Source organism: Aedes aegypti, unplaced genomic scaffold (assembly GCF_002204515.2).
Source record: "Aedes aegypti strain LVP_AGWG unplaced genomic scaffold, AaegL5.0 Primary Assembly AGWG_AaegL5_hic_scaff_486_PBJ_arrow, whole genome shotgun sequence".
Taxonomy (NCBI): Eukaryota; Metazoa; Arthropoda; class Insecta; order Diptera; family Culicidae; genus Aedes; species Aedes aegypti.
Window position 1 is genome coordinate 52,468 of NW_018736158.1, and position 11,335 is coordinate 63,802.

The 11,335-nt window shown below is 39.0% G+C and overlaps 1 protein-coding gene across 1 annotated transcript in view; it reads left to right on the plus strand.

The window, feature by feature from the left end:
• LOC110681157 overlaps window positions 1-11,073 on the plus strand; it is a 49,821-nt gene extending 38,748 nt beyond the window's left edge. The window contains exon 3 of the transcript XR_002503111.1: window positions 10,938-11,073. The gene's annotated coding sequence lies outside the window, so the exon portion shown is untranslated. The remainder of the gene's footprint in view (window positions 1-10,937) is intronic.
• The last annotated feature ends 262 nt before the right edge of the window (window positions 11,074-11,335 follow it).

Consider the following 11,335-nt stretch of genomic DNA (forward strand, 5'->3'; position numbering starts at 1 on the left):
TTATGCAGAAACTGTAATAACGTAAATGTAAATGCATAAATGCAGCAAAGCCATGCTGAAGGTGTCTGGGTTCGATTCCCGTCGGTCCAGGATCTTTTCGTAAAGGAAGTTCCTTGACTTGCCAGGGCATAGAGTATCATCGTACCTGCCACACGAGATACGAATGAGAAAATGGCAGCATTGGCAAAGAAAGCTCTCAGTTAATAACTGTGGAAGTGCTCATAAGAACACTAAGCTGAGAAACAGGCTCTGTCCCAGTGAGGACGTTAATGCCAAGAAGAAGAACGTTCAGGGGTTAGTTGATTATGTGACGTCCAAAAAGGGGGGTTGGCCTGGGCAGTTCGATCTGCAAGCGATGGAGAAGGGTCCTTTAATCATTTACCCTGTCGATTATCGAGCATAATTCCGACGTCATCGGGACTCAGGGCCAATGTAAAAATACTGGCGTAAAAATACTGTTGCTGTTTGCTGTTGCTTCTGGCGTTCCAGAAAAATATGGCAATATTGAGAAAATGTGGAAGACACTGTTGCTTTTGAATAATTTTAGGTGCTCCATTGCTGGAGATTTGAAAATCGTCAATCTGTTTTTCGTAATAATGGGAGGTAGTTCAACATTTCCTTGCCCATACTGTACCACACAAAAAAGATTTATCCAATTTAGCTGGTCATCCACCAATACTTTGTCACATACACGTCCGCGAAATGGAAAAGTCTCGGCTCGGACCATAAACTGGAGGAGCACTTCTTCAATTTTATTTACTATCCACTGCTCCAAATTGATCCAAATACTGTCGAGGAATGGGTAAGCATCAGCAGTATGATTGTGTGATTTATAAAGATGACCTTAAAATATATTGTTTTATCACAGGTGAGGATCATCAGTTGCCAACGCCACAACAAAAGTGGATTCACCAGATGAAACTGTCAGAAGCTTTTGAGAAATCGGCATGTTTTGGAAGTGTAATGGGATCTAAGTTTGCTAGCAATTGTAATTTATTGTACTGTTCTGTAAATTATCTCTTTTAAATGAAAAAATGTATTTCAGGCGCTTGATCATTCTGATCAGGTACATAAAAGTTGTTTTCAAACGAGTTTGGATGATGATTTTGCAGAAAAGTTGAGAACTTTTCAAAAACGTGGATTGCTTACCCAATAGCTCGAAGTTCCATATTTTCGCTATCATATCCCGGAGTTTTGTGAAATCACAGGAAGTGGTTTGAGCAAATACGGCAAACAAGCCAGTGAAACCGTGCATTTCGATTTTCAAGTTGCTTGGAATCATGTTAAGGTTCCGGAGAACTCCGAAGCATATGATCGACAGCTTCTTTGAGCTGTAGTAATGCACAATAGTGAGCATTTGTAAGCCGTATTATCCGTATTTACTTTATCGATATGTTGTGTATATAATTGGTTTAAATAGAATGGTATAATGCTAAATCTAAATCCTTTTTATTAATTGGTTAACTATTCGTACTACAATTTCTCATGGCTACCTAGATAAGCATGAAAGAAAATGTCTGTTGACCATAATTAAGAAATCAGTACTGAAAAAACGGCATTGTACTGTTTTGAAAAAAATGTTCAGGACCCCCCGATAGAACATTTCCAAACAGGTCTCAAATGAAAGGGGAAAGCCTAAGCTTTCATTTGGTGGATGTTTTAGCGATACTGATTTTTTTTATATTAATGTTGTTCTACCAGACACACCGTGTTCGTCTTTTTGGCGGAGAGGCCTGTGTCATCCGCAAACAATTTTTTTTGACATCCCTGAGGTAACTCAGGTAAGTCAGATGTGAAAATATTGTATAATATTGGTCCCAAAATGCTACCTTGGGGAATACCAGCTCTTACAGGAAGTCTTCCAGATCTGGGGTTCTGATAATTAACCTGAAATGTACGATTTGACAGATAACTTTGAATTATTCTAACAATGTATGTTGGAAAATTAAAATTCTTTAATTTTACAATCAAACCTTCATGCCAAACACTGTCGAATGCTTTTTATATGTCTAGAAGAGCAAGACCAGTAGGATAGCCTTCAGATTTGTTGGAGCGGGTCAAATTTGTTACACGTAAAAGTTGATGAGTGATCGAATGTCCATGGCGGAATCGGAACTGTTCATTGGCAAAAATTGAATTTTCTTTGATGTGGGCCATCATTCTGTTCAAAATAACCTTTTCAAATAGTTTACTGATGGAGGAAAGCAAACTGATTGGACGATAGAAGCTTCTGCAGGATTTTTTTTCTGGTTTTAAAATTGGAACAACCTTAGCATTTTTCCATTAGTCAGGAAAATATGCTAATTGAAAACATTTGTTAAATATATCAACTAAAAATGTTAAGCTACTTTCTGGAAGTTTCTTGATAAGGATGTAAACAATTCCATCATCGCCAGGAGCTTTCATATTTTTGAATTTCCAAATCAGTCTCCCAGGAATTTTCGAAAACGTTCTCTTGATTGAGAATATTTTCGAAGTCCTGAGTAACTTGATTTTCAATTGGACTAGTAAGTCCTAAATTAAAATTGTGCGCACTTTCAAACTGCATAGCAAGTTTTTTGGGCTTTTTTCGCAATTAGTTAGTAATAATTTGTTTTTCCTTTTTCAATGCCGGTATTGGCTTCTGAGTTTTTTTTTTTTTCAAAATTTTAGATAATTTCCAAAAGGGCTTAGAGCCAGGGTCCAATTGAGAAATCTTATTTTCAAAATTTTTGTTTCTTAATTGTGCAAAACGTTTCTTGATTTCTTTCTGCAAATCCTGCCATATAATTTTCATAGCAGGATCGCGAGTGCGTTGAAATTGCCTTCTCCTCACGTTTTTAAGACGGATCAAGAGTTTAAGATCATCGTCTATAATCACGGATTCAAATTTTACTTCACATTTTGGAATTGCAATGCTCCTGGCTCCAACAATGGAATTTGTTAAAGTTTCAAGAGCATTGTTCAATATCAAGTTTTGTTTGTAAAGGAATATTATCATTAAGATTAGATTCAATATATGTTTCATATATATTCCAGTCGGCTCGAAAATAATTGAAAGTGGAGCTGATAGGATTGAGAAACGCTTCATGGGATATTTGAAATGTAACAGGGACATTATCAGAATCAAAATCAGCATGAGTAATAAATTGGCTACAAAGATGACTAGAGTCGGTTAAGACCAAGTCAATCGTAGATGGATTTCTAGAAGAGGAAAAACATGTAGGGTATCAGGGTATTGAATTGAGAAATATCCTGAAAAGCACTCATCAAATAAAATTCTGCCGTTGGAATTACTTTGAGAATTATTCCATGATCGTTGATTGGCATTAAAGTCACCAATGACAAAAAAATTTGACTTATTGCGAGTCAATTTTCGTAAGTCAGTTTGGATCAAATTAACTTGCTGTCCAGAGCATTGAAAGGCAAATAGGCAGCTATGAAAGTATATTTACCAAGTTGTGTTTCAACTGAAACACCTAAAGTTTCAAAAACTTTAGTTTCAAATGACGAAAACAGTTGATTACGCCTATGAATGATGATTGCAACTCCCCCACATGCCCCATCAAGTCGATCATTACCATAAACAAAAAAGTTTGGATCTCTTTTGAGTTTAGCTCCAGGTTTCAAATACGTTTCAGTAATAACTGCTATATGCACGTTATTAGTTGTAAGAAAATTAAACAGCTCGTCCTCTTTACCATTCAGAGAACGAGCATTCCAATTTAAAATATTTAAATTATTATTTTGATCCATTAGAAAAACGTAATCCAATAACAAATTGATTTATAAATTTTACACCTACTTGGACTGCTTCAGTCATAGTGGTGGCTTTGAACATTGCATCAATCATTAGATTCAATTGTTCAGTTAGAAAATTAAAATCAGAGGCAGACTTGAAGTGTGCATTATCTGATGAATTCCCATTAGAATTTTCGGTAGACGAAGAGGCGGAGTAGGTGGTACCTGTGGCAGTAGGGTTTTTCCATTTGATTTGAAACAAGTAGAATGGGTACTCATAGTACGAATAGGGGAGGAGTTCAAATTACCTGCTACGATATCGGCAAAGGATTTACCGTGGGTAGAAACATTCGAAATTGAAAGATTCGAACGCCCTCCCGGCGGATTAAAATTAGTTTGTGAATGAGCATGATTATGATCTTCCTGATGGGTATGATTCCTAATCAAGCGATCGTTAACTGAAAAATGAGCATTGTTCGATACTCTAACGAAACGACCGTTATCGTAACGGATATTATCTTTTATCTGCCTGGCACGAGCCTCAACGACTCTTTTGCGTGAAGGACAATCCCAAAAATTTGACTCGACTTAGTCGAGTCTAGTACACGACACTGAAGACGGCCTTACAGTTGAGGTCGAAATACGCGTATCTGTCAAAGGATACAAACTCTAGTGGAATTAAATGGTATGTGTGTGGGTGTGTGTGATCCATCTAACCCCCACTGTCCAGCAGTGGTATTATGGAAAAAAGTTTTCAGCAAAACTGCTTTGGTACTGCATTTTTGCAAAAAGCTTCAGTCCGGGAGTTAGAAGGTGATAGCTCTATTGCAGATCCGGTGACCCATTTCAGAATGGCTGGAGAGACACGTCCATTCAGAAGTCACTTTCACTAACAACAAGCCCCGCATGTATACATTACCGTTATCAAATGGATAATGATAATGCATACACACTTCCTGTTTCAAAGATGGTTACTTTGGAACTGACGCGTATTTACTGTTCAAGTACAGATAATTATATAATCAGAACAATCTCACCAAAATTCATCCAAGGCGGCGTTGTCATCAAATCAAATCAGCAACTAATTTGGTATGCATTTTCTTCTCCTTGTGACGCATATACCACTTGTCATTTCTAGACCACATTTTTTACTTCTTCTTTCGCGTATTTTTCACAATTATTACAATAATGTTTTTTTTTTCATTGTCGGAACCTGAGACGAGACTCGCGAAGACGGTCTTCTTTTTCTGTGATTGCTGAGTTTTTTTCTTATTCCACCTTGTGTTTATACCAATTATGCGCATGCTGTTCAAATCCTCACATGAACCTCTCAGCAAAAAAATGATTGAGTTTGCATCACATCGAAACATAAATAGCCGTATGAGTGAAATTTCATGCCAGCAAACGTAGCAGACATTAGAAATAATTAATCTTCTGCTTAGATTTATCAGCAACTTTGGAAAAAAACTGCTCCCCCGACTGAGGTTTTTAATAACAGTTTACTTTGAACACAATACTTTTCACTTTTTCAGCCATTAAAACGATGGGCTGCATTTGACGTTTCGTAAGAGGGGAATCTGGGCTGCATATGACGTTGATATTTTTCCTCTTCGCGAGTCTCTCTCAGGTCGGAACCATCCGGTGGCTTGTCAGTCAAACACAGCAACAACAACAAAATCACGTGGAAATTCATTAGCAAAGCCAATTAGAACCGGTCATAAAACATCACATTAAAGAAGTCTTTGATCGCACGAAACGCGCTGGATTTTTTTTTTTCACTATAAGATATCGAGGTTTTTTTCAATATTAACATCCGAACTACAATCCGGATGGTGTAGCACCAGCCAAATCATCGGCAAAATCGCGAAAAACTAGAGCACGAAAAAAGTCAACTCTAGTGGAATTAAATGGTATAGTACTAAATTCGGTTTTTTCATCTACTTCCTGGAAATGTTCTCACGTCACACGGACATCGAACATAAGTTTTGCTTTTTCTAAAGCTTCAATATTATTTAGTTCTTTTTTGTTAAAGTGAACTAAGTGATATTCTTGAGAAAGCCGTTTTCCGAACAATGCAGATTGGGTTCTCTTTTTCATAATGATTACTTGGACTGGGGAAAATCCAAGTAAATCATTTATTCCATTTTTGATCTCTTCAGGTGACTTATAGTCACTTGAGAGTCCTTTCAAGACGACTTTGAACAAACGTTCAGTTTTGTCGTCATAAATAAAAAAAATGTGCTTTTTTCTATTCAAGATGTTTGAGAAGAAGTTCGCGATCTTTAAGAGTTTTCGGCAAAACGCGACAATCTCCTTTCTTTGCGATTTGGAAGGAAACCTTGATTCCCCTAATGGAGTTCAAGATCTCCTGCCTAAATCCCCCAAATTCGGAACAACTACTGACCACGATAGGCGGCACTCTTTGCTTTATCACCTGAATCGAAGAGCCTGGGCTAGAGGCTGCTTCGATTGGTGTTCGGAAAATTTGTCTAGAGAATCGAACTGATTGCTCATTTCGATACACTTATGAAAATTATTCATTTCACACTTGAAAGAAAGTTCGCAGTCCGGGGAAGCGTCCTTTCTTCCATTCTTGCCACGTGTAGTGACAGTTTTAAATCCCCCTTTTTGGAAGGAAGTTGTGAATTCAGAGATGCACCCTTCCTTTTGTTTGTTGTTAATACCATGTTAGTTAATAAACGAGAAAGACGTGACCTTCGAGATGTTTTTTTTCCCAAGACCGGTGTCCAAGAAGGATTATCACCGTTAGCTTTCGCCAACGGGTCCAACGAAAAATCGAAGGCACGGGTCCAAACAAGGATCGTGAAGGGATCAATAGTAGAAAAAATAGTAGTGAAAAGTACTGTTTTAGTAGTATTGAAAAGTACCGTATTTAATTTTAGCACTGAAAAGTATTGTTTAGTATCACTGAAAAGTACTCGTGTTATTGCTTTAAGTAGTTTTTTATGAAAACTTTCAAGAGCAGAGAGAATTCGTGTACGCACAGCAGCAAGGTACGATGCCACTGAACAAAAAAAAAACAAATGAATTTTGCTCCGTTATGCCTAATGGCGCTTTGAGCCTGAGAAATAAAAGAATAAGTAAAAAAAAACGTGACTTTCCGACATGCGTGGCATGGAGGACTTAATCTGGTAAAAAGGCGCATGAAACGAACCAGAAATCTAAAACGGTTGGAAAGCACGTACAGGCTTATGTGTCTAAGTGTAGTAGATTGATATAAAACATCATGGAGATGTGAACTTCCACCATACACAGTCCTTTGTCAGGACATGGTTGCAGGCAGTACCTGCCTCCTGAGTGCCCCCAAATGTGTTTAAGTGTCCTTGCTCCATAGTTGTGAAAAATCGCCTGCTCTTTACATGCGTAAGGGCGTCCAAGAGTCGGCTGTTTTGGGGGTTTCCTTGCCTGTCGGCTTGAAGAAATGATGCGATGGGCATTGATGAGAGTGTGACATCTGCTTGTCTTTCGTAATAACCGTGAGGTGGTTTCCGGGAGAAAAGATTCTGAGGTCTGTGTTTTCCGTATCCCTCAGTGCAGATCATGGGCTGATTTTAGTAGACTGCAGATTACGCCCTTGTAAAAAAAAACCTCCTAGCCATAAGTTACTATGCACAGTAAGTGGCATGATATCAAAATACAAGGGGTTGTCAAAATAACTGGGACAGGCAAAATTGGGCCAACTTTGGCAATGCTGGTAACTTTGACAAAAATTGACCGATTTCAATTCTTTAAGAAGTAATGGACGGGTCAACTAATCTAGTTTTGAGGTGCATCCACGGAGATGAACTATGACCACCGGATACCGGTGATAATCCGGATTTCCGGAAGCATATCTTATGCAGTAAAATTATGACATGTTTTTTAGCAAAGGTCTCGGCTAAAAATTCAAAATTTTATTACACATGAAGATAGAAGATCAAATTCTGAAGCGATTGGTGCGCCAAGTATTAAGATCGATCCAGAAACAACCAAGATATGGCCATTTCCCCGGAATCGGTGCCGGTAGTGGATCCGAATTGGGATCAAACAATTTATTCACTCAAAATATGTCGCGCAATATTGTTTTTCTCCCAGCTTATTCATAAAATACCCTATTATAAATTGAGAAAGAGTCTTGTACAGATTTGGCCACTCATGGCGCCGCCAAGTGCCCCGGGGGAACCTTGCATAGGGGAACATTTCGATTTCGACACCATAGCATATCATGCGACGGCTCATTCTTCATGTCTTGTCGTAAATAGGGCAACTGTAGACTCAAAACGGATAGTTGACTACAGTGACTACTTCCGGGACCACCGGATGTCCCCGAGGGAACCTGTAATTAGGGACAATTGAAATTGAACTCCAATACATATCGTGCGACGGTTCATTTTCATGTCTCCGTGCTAAATAGGGCTAATGTAGACCTAAAATGGATAATTGACTACAGTGGCCACTTTTGGGACCACCGGAATTTCCCGGAGGAACCTGTCATTGGGGACATTTCTGTTCTTACACCAAAACATATCATGCGACGGCTCTTTCTTCATGCCTTGTCGTAAATAAAGTAACTGTAGACTCAAAATGGGAATTTATTTGAATTGGCCACTTTTTGGGACACCGGGTGTCTCCTAGGGAACCTATGATCGGGGGACAAATTGGAATTGAGCTCCAGTACTCATCGTGCAACGGCTCATCTTCATGTCTAGTCATGAATAGATCAACTTTAGACGAAATGGATATTTAACTAGAATGGCCACTTTGGGGACCTCCTATAGTTCCCTAAGGAACCTAACATTGGGGACATTTCGATTTTTACACCAAAACATATCATGCGACAGTTCGTTCTTCATGTCTTGTCGTAATAGGGCAACTGTAGACTCAATGTGTATATTTAAATATTGTGGCCACTTTTGAGACCACCGGGATGTTCCAGAGGGAACCTGTAATTAGGGAAAATTGAAATTGAACTCAATACATATCGTGCGACGGTTCATTTTTTATGTCTCGTGCCTAAATAGGGCTATGTAGACCTTAAGGTGATATTGACTACAGTGGCCACTTTTAAGACCACCCGGAATTTCCCGGAGGAATCTGTCATTGGGGACATCACAGCCTCCCTCAGGGATATCAGGGATATAGTCACTTGAGAGTCCTTTCAAGACGACTTTTGAACAAACGTTCAGTTTTGTCGTCATAAATAAAAAAAATGTGCTTTTTCTCTTCAAGATGTTTGAGAAGAAGTTCGCGATCTTTAAGAGTTTTCGGCAAAACGCGACAATCTCCTTTCTTTGCGATTTGGAAGGAAACCTTGATTCCCCTAATGGAGTTCAAGATCTCCTGCCTAAATCCCCCAAATTCGGAACAACTACTGACCACGATAGGCGGCACTCTTTGCTTTATCACCTGAATCGAAGAGCCTGGGCTAGAGGCTGCTTCGATTTGGTGTTCGGAAAATTTGTCTAGAGCATCGAACTGATTGCTCATTTCGATACACTTATGAAAATTATTCATTTCACACTGAAAGAAAGTTCGCAGTCCGGGGAAGCGTCCTTTCTTCCATTCTTGCCACGTGTAGTGACAGTTTTAAATCCCCCTTTTTGGAAGGAAGTTGTGAATTCAGGGATTCACCCTTCCTTTTGTTTGTTGTTGATACCATGTTAAGTTAATAAACGAGAAAGACGTGACCTTCGAGATGTTTTTTTTCCCAAGACGGTGTCCAAGAAGGATTATCACCGTTAGCTTTCGCCAACGGGTCCAACGAAAAATCGAAGGCACAGGTCCCAAACAAGGATCGTAAAGGGATCAATAGTAGAAAAAATAGTAGTGAAAAGTACTGTTTTAGTAGCATTGAAACAGTACCGTATTTAATTTTAGCACTGAAAAGTATTGTTTATGTAGCACTGAAAAGTACTGTTTTATTGCTTTAGGGTAGTTTTTATGAAAACTTCCAAGAGCAGAGAGAATTCGTGTACGCACAGCAAGGTACGATGCGCACTGACAAAAAAAAAAAAAATGAATTTTGCCCCGTCATGCCTAATGGCGCTTGAGCCTGAGAAATAAAAGAATAAGTAAAAAAAAAAACGTGAGTTTCCGACATGCGTGGCATGGAGGACTAATCTTGGTAAAAGCGCATGAAACGAACCAGAAATCTAAAACGGTTGGGAAAGCACGTACAGGCTTATGTGGTCTAAGTGTAGTAGATTGATATAAAACATCATGGAGATGTGAACTTCCACCATACACAGTCTTTGTCAGGGCATGGTGCAGGCAGTACCTGCCTCCTGAGTGCCCCAAATGTGCTGGTGTGAAAGAAATTTGCGGAGCATGTCGTATTTAAGTGTCCTTGCTCCATAGTTGTTGAAAAATCGCCTGCTCTTTACATGCATGTGCGTCCAAGAGTCGACTGTTTTAGGTTTTCCTTGCCTGTCGGCTTGAAGAAATGATGCGATGGGCATTGATGAGAGGTGGACATCTGCTTGTCTTTCGTTAATACTGTGAGGTGGGTTTCGGGAGAAAAGATTCTGAGGTCTGTGTTTTCTGTATCCTCAGTGCAGATCCATGGGCTGATTTTAGTAGGCTGCAGATTACGCCCTTGTAAAAAAACCTCCTAGCCATAAGTTACTATGCACAGTAGTTGCCATGTATATCAAAACAAGTTAGCATTGATGATGTAACTCCTAACATTGTAAGTGCATACTTTTATGTTGCTGAGAATTCTCTTGGAACCGCGTTTCGTAGTAGGTAATATCCTCTATTATGTTATTGCAGTGTATTGGCTAACGTTCCAAGCAAAGTTTCCTATCCTCGTCGTCATTTATGATAGGTTCGAACTGTACTTGAACGATAGCTCAATAAATAATAAAAGGTAGGAATACTTACTCTGTAGCTTCTAAATTACTACAGAGTTTTTCAGTTATGGTTTATGCCTGAGCAGCGAGCACTGAGCGAAGAACTGCCAAAAACATTCCTCTATATGTGGCTTTCTATGACGTAGTTTCAAACAATCCGACCAGGAAAAACTTCCCACGTCAAAGTAATCAGTGAAGCTCCTGTAATCGAAAAAAGCCAAACATGGTACAAATAGGCTTGGAAACTCCACATAATTCTTATTCTTCAATTTATGTAGTTCTCCAGATTGGACAATTAAGAAGCTTACATATTCAAATATTATTCTATACTAATCCTTGCTTTTGTTTTCAAACATTCTATTTCAGCGCTAATGTATTAACGATCGACAATACCACAAACACGAGCAACGCAGCTGCTGTAATCTGCCTGAGCAATGTTAAATGAAGGAAGATCTACTAAACACTGGAAGCATTACACCAATAGGAATTATATCTAGAAGGTACCACTCGATGACCTTTACTTCACGATGCTAGTTATTACTCAACGGTAGTACACTAAAATGAGTACGTACCTTCTACCGCTATTCACCACCACCAGAGCAAAAATGTGTGTAGTTTATCACAAATCAATAGCAGTGCACAGGCCAGAATGGCACACCTTCGGCATTGACGATGCGCATATGGACAGCCTAAACAAAGTGGAGAAGCCTAGTTTGATAAGATTAGATTCACATTGTTACATCACAAAACGTGACGATTGGGCA